General features: G+C 34.5%; 1 pseudogene; it reads right to left on the bottom strand.

Annotated features, from left to right (window-relative positions):
* Nucleotides 1–2,366: 2,366 nt before the first annotated feature.
* LOC130950528 (elongation factor 1-alpha-like) lies at nucleotides 2,367–5,019 on the bottom strand (annotated as a pseudogene).
* Nucleotides 5,020–6,000: the final 981 nt, after the last annotated feature.

The following is a 6,000-nucleotide window of genomic DNA, read 5'->3' on the forward strand; positions in this document are numbered from 1 at the left end:
GTGTTGAAGGTTGGAATTGAGAGAGACTGAGAAGGTCATAGATTCTTGGAAATTTTCACTCATCTGTCTTAAAGGGTTCCATTCTTTTAAACTAAGTAAGAAAATTTGCATTTTTGAAAGAAATCTTAGGTTTGTTACAAAAGGGTCGACATGGTCGATGAAAGAGGCTACAAATAAATCTTGTTTGTTCAGCAGGTCTTGATTTTCACTACAAGAAAAATAATGAAAAGCCTTTTTTTTTGCTTGTTCTCGGGAGTTCAGAGGGCTGACGAAATAATGAAGTTTGTTTTCAACAGAGAAAGGGAAGAAAATAATCTTTTTGTCATTCGTGGTATCGACTGGGTCTTTGATGATAGTGTCCATGGTGGTTGAAAGAATTTTTAAGCTTGATCTCTCAGAAGTTTTTGTGATGGTCTGCCCTTCTTGGTAAAGATGATGGGGTAGTTTTGAATGGAAAAATGAGAATAGAACAAAGTAGCACGTACCAGAAAAATGCAAGGGAATTATAAAATCTTTGAACTTGGAGGTTCTGTGACAACAATGGTGGTGGATCAGAAGAAAGAGTGCAAAGAACCTGTGTTGCTGAAAGTGACGGGTTTGATTGTTTGAAAAATTTTTAAATTTTGAAGATGAAGAGTTTTTTGGGTTAATATATAATTATTGGATCTGTGTGCTGTGTAAAAAGAAGACGAAATTTGTCCATTATTTATTTCTCTTTTGTGAGTTTACTTGGCTGGTGCGCTTAGTTGAGGTGTTTCAATAGAGTTTGGATTATTTTCGAACCGTTAAAGAACTATTTAGGAGTTGGACTGGCATGCCTTATAGAAAAGAGGAGGAGAAGATGTGGCTAGTTAGGTTCTTTGCAATAATTTGGAACATATGGTTAAAATGCAATGACAGAATTTTCAACAATAAAAAAACAGGTATTTTTTGCGCTACAAAGAATTGACTGGTATTGATCCTTTTGGTTGTTAATGGCAATGTCAGAGATGACAGGGAATTAATTCTTAGTGTTGGGTTTGCCCTTTTTGGTTTGTTTTCTTGTTATATTTAGTTTGTATGTTGTTCTACTTTAGTGTGTTGAGCTTCTTTGTTTCAAAAAATATATATATAAAATTATTGGAAATTGAAGTTCAAAAGAGAGAGAAAGAAAGAAAGAGCAAATAATTAGATACGCGCGATATGCGCGTAATTAATGGGATTGTGATTATGAGGACAATTATTAAACATATGGAAAAATATAAGGTACCAACATATTATTTGGCAATTTATTGCCAATATTAATTAATTATGGATTTGGATATTCTAAAGTTTGAATTTTAATTTAGAGAGTAAAGTGTGATCTTCTACCCTTGAATAGTTTCTCTTTCATATTTATTTTTGGTCCTATCTATGAAATAAATAGTGAGAGATCTCACTTTACTCTCTAAAGTAAAATTCAAACTTTAAAGGATCCAAATCCATTAATTATTATATTTTAAACACATATATAATGAGACACATCCAGAAAATATATCTATAAAAATATTTTTATTAAATACAGCCATAAAAAAGATATTTTAATTAGACACATCTACAAAGACACTTCTATTAAACACAGTTATAAATAAGAGATGGCAAAAGTTGACAGATATACTGTTTGATAACATAACGAGATTGTAAACATATAAACGGATTTTTTATTTTTATTAGGATTTAAAATGAACCCTTGTTTAGGATCTCGTTTATTTCGTTCTCAAAAAAAGATCTTGAAGATAATAACGATCCTAAGGGACAATTTGTAAGTAGAAGAATTGCTGGTCAATTTGAGAAGAGGTTGTTGTCAAAAGGGATCATGATTTGATATAACTCGTCTTCCATGTCTTAATATTTTCTTTTCAAATTCTTGTCATTTCTCTTCAAGAAATTTATTTTTCATCTCAAAGTCATTTTCATTTTTCTGTAAGTTTCGAATTGTTATTTTAACTTCAACCCTTAACTTCGTTGAAGACTTCCATTTTCTTTTCTGCAATTTCCTTCGTTCTTTATTAAAAATATTTATTTCAGTCGGCATTTTTGTTTCTTCTTTCCTTCGGTTGTTCAAATTTGAAGTCCTTAATGCATAAAAGAAAACTGATACTCGCAAAAATGTAAGTTTTACACTTTTACTCCAAAAGATTACAAAAAATTATGCATAATACTGGAAAAAATTTTAAGAACAGATTTCAAGTTATATATATCGGGTATGACATTTCAGATAGATTTGGGGTCCTTTAATTTCATTAACAAAAGTTTCAGAAAAGACCATTTAACGAAAACTGGGGGAAAATTTTTGAACAAATTTCAACTTGATGCATACAAAACACAACCCCATCGCGAAACAAAAGTAAACTAAAACATAGAGGATGTTGATTAAAACACAATACTGACTTAAAGAGTCGATACAATTAAAGTTTAAAGCACAAGATATAGACTCGATGTTCAAAATCCAAATTAGCAGTGTAGGACAAGTCCTAAAATTCACTGCAGTTTACAAAACTTAAAAAAGTATTCCCAGACACATCAAAACTAAAAGCAGGCAGAAAATAAAATCATGGTAAAACCAAAAAGCCTTGCCACCGTCGATCTAGAACCCAGTTCTGGGAACAAAAGTTGCGAGACGAGGGTGAAGACTTGAAACTAGGTCCAATAAACAAGCTCCCTAATCGAGAAACACAGATACTGCAAACAAGGGACAAATATTTATTGTAGATATGGTGCTGGTACCCTTGCTTCAAACCACCCTGCACGATTCACTTCTTCTTCTGGGCAGCCTTGGTGACCTTGGCTCCGGTAGCATCCTTCTTCTCCACATTCTTGATAACTCCCACAGCCACAGTTTGACGCATGTCCCTGACGGCAAAACGACCAAGAGGTGGGTACTCAGAGAAGGTTTCCACAACCATGGGCTTGGTTGGAATCATCTTAACAAGACCTGCATCACCATTCTTCAAGAACTTTGGCTCCTTCTCAAGCTCCTTACCAGATCGCCTGTCAATCTTGGTCACAAGCTCGGCAAACTTGACAGCAATGTGGGAGGTGTGGCAATCAAGCACTGGGGCATAGCCATTTCCGATCTGGCCAGGGTGGTTCATGATGATGACTTGGGAGGTGAAGTTAGCAGCCTCCTTGGCAGGGTCATCCTTGGAGTTTGAGGCGACAAAACCACGCTTGAGATCCTTCACTGCAACATTCTTGACGTTGAACCCAACATTGTCACCGGGTAGGGCCTCTGTAAGAGCTTCGTGGTGCATCTCAACAGACTTAACTTCAGTTGTCAGTCCAGTAGGTCCAAAGGTCACAACCATACCGGGCTTCAAGACACCTGTCTCAACACGTCCCACTGGCACAGTTCCAATACCTCCAATCTTGTACACATCCTGAAGAGGCAGACGGAGGGGCTTGTCTGATGGCCTCTTTGGCTCATTGATCTGATCAAGGGCCTCAAGAAGGGTCGGTCCCTTGTACCAGTCGAGGTTTGTAGACCTCTCAATCATGTTGTCTCCCTCAAAACCAGAGATGGGAACAAATGCGATTTTGTCTGGGTTGTATCCGACCTTCTTCAAGTAGGATGAGACTTCCTTCACGATTTCATCATAACGGGCCTTGGAGTACTTGGGTGTGGTGGCATCCATCTATAGCACAGAAAAGTTACCATTAGAAAATGATTAACTAATCAGAAAAGGACAATCAAATCATAATCTGTTTAATTAATCATCTCACCTTGTTGCAACAGCAAATCATCTGCTTGACACCAAGGGTGAAAGCAAGGAGAGCGTGCTCACGTGTCTGACCATCCTTCGAGATACCAGCTTCAAAACCACCAGTGGTGGAATCAATGATGAGAACGGCACAGTCGGCCTGGGAAGTTCCAGTAATCATGTTCTTGATGAAATCCCTGTGTCCGGGAGCATCAATGACAGTGCAGTAGTATTTGGTGGTCTCGAACTTCCACAAGGCAATATCGATGGTGATACCTCTTTCACGCTCGGCCTTGAGCTTGTCGAGCACCCAGGCATACTTGAAGGACCTCTTGTTCATCTCAGCAGCTTCCTTCTCGAATCTTTCGATCACACGCTTGTCAATACCTCCCAACTTGTAGATCAAGTGACCGGTGGTGGTCGACTTTCCTGAGTCGACGTGGCCGATGACCACAATGTTGATGTGAGTCTTCTCTTTACCCATGATTTCTTAAAACCTTAAACAAAGATCTGCCAAATAAAATAGACCCGTAAGATTCGCATTCAGAACAATCTTACTCACGTACAAAATTACAATACATACTCGCAAAATCAAATAATAAGTTTTGATCAAAATATGTACAGATTAACGCTTTTGAAATCTTCAAGACACAAAATCAAAGAGATACGTCACAACAGATCGAACGAATATTACCATGAGCCAATAATTACCCTTTTAGCAAATCATTGTGAACCATATTCAAACCAAATCCCCCAGATCTATACATAGATAAAAGGGAGAATATCCAGATTCAAAAGTACATGCGATTTTTCAAAATTCTGGATCTATTGTTTCAATTAAACATGCTCATAAATCGAAACAAGAACCAAATCAATTCAAATATTCAACATAAAAATCAAGAAAACCAGAATAATCGAAGAGAAAATTTATACTAAAGAAAAGTACTCCAAGAAATACCGAAAAACCATAATTTGCTGAAAAAAACAGATCGAAAAATAAACTATTGCATGGATTATCACAACACAACAACGACGAATCAAAGGAACGGAAAGAGAGAAAAAAAACAAAGGAACGAACCTGGAAGAAGGAGCTGAGCTAAAAACCCTAGCCGCAAGTGAGCGTGGAGAGTGTACGGGAGCAGAGTGTGCAAGTTTGATAGGGTTAAGAGTGTTTATATAGCTGAATTCGATATTTTACTTTGACGGAATTGCCCTCAGATTATTGACCACGTTCCATTTGTGTCCGTTTGATGTGCTTATCCGCGAAGATTCGAACCCCAGCGTTGCGCCAACAACTCGTCTCGTTTGTTGCATGATACTGCGGCGGCACAACACAAGTTTTTAGCTATTTCGGATTTTCGGGTTAGCGGGTTGATTCAAATCCGATTGGGCTGCTTTTTAGGGTTGTTGGATCCATTTAATATTTTCATTTATGTGCATGACTAATATTTTTTATATTTGAGTAAATATTAGCTAATTCTTTAGTTTTTACTAAAAGTACTAATTTTTTAGTTTTTTTAGTTATTATTTATTTTAAAAAATATAAGATATATAAACAGTAGTATTATAAAATTGTCACGTTATATATATATACAAGAAAAAATAACCACTACTTAGTCATCATGCATAAAAATGTATTTGCAATTTTAAAAAAATTATAATCTGTAAATAATTTTGATTATTTGGTTATTAGAGGTTTGATTATTCTGACAGTTAATTATTTAACAAAAGAGTATATATAAATTAATATGTATAAATATATATAAATATATAGTAATTAATTTAATAATTAATTTATAGATAATTAATTTAATAATTAATTTATAGATATATAATATATTTGTGTAAAATAAAAGAGTAAATACTCAACTGATTCTTGTTATTTTTACAAAGGAGTATATTATAGTTTCTATCCATCAAAGATTTAAATGTTTTAAAATTAACCATAAAAAAAACTAAATTAATAGTATACCTATAAAAAATAAAAATATCTCATTGTAGATTTTTATTAATTCTATTAAAAACACTTTAAATTTTTAAATTATCCTTCTATGGTCATCTTTAACCTCTTAAAATCCTATTTTTTTTAGGAAAAAAAAATCAAAACTCATCTGTAACTATAATTTTTTATTCAAATAAATAAAAAAAAGCATTAATTACGAAAATAAATAATTTTAAAAATATTTATCGTTTTGCGTTTCCAGTCATATCTCGTTTATAGTTTAAACGAGATATGACACGTCAGCTACGTCGTAACTATCTCATTTACAGTCCCAAAGAC

The sequence above is a fragment of the Arachis stenosperma genome, chromosome 9 (genome assembly GCF_014773155.1).
Source record: "Arachis stenosperma cultivar V10309 chromosome 9, arast.V10309.gnm1.PFL2, whole genome shotgun sequence".
Classification (NCBI taxonomy): domain Eukaryota; kingdom Viridiplantae; phylum Streptophyta; class Magnoliopsida; order Fabales; family Fabaceae; genus Arachis; species Arachis stenosperma.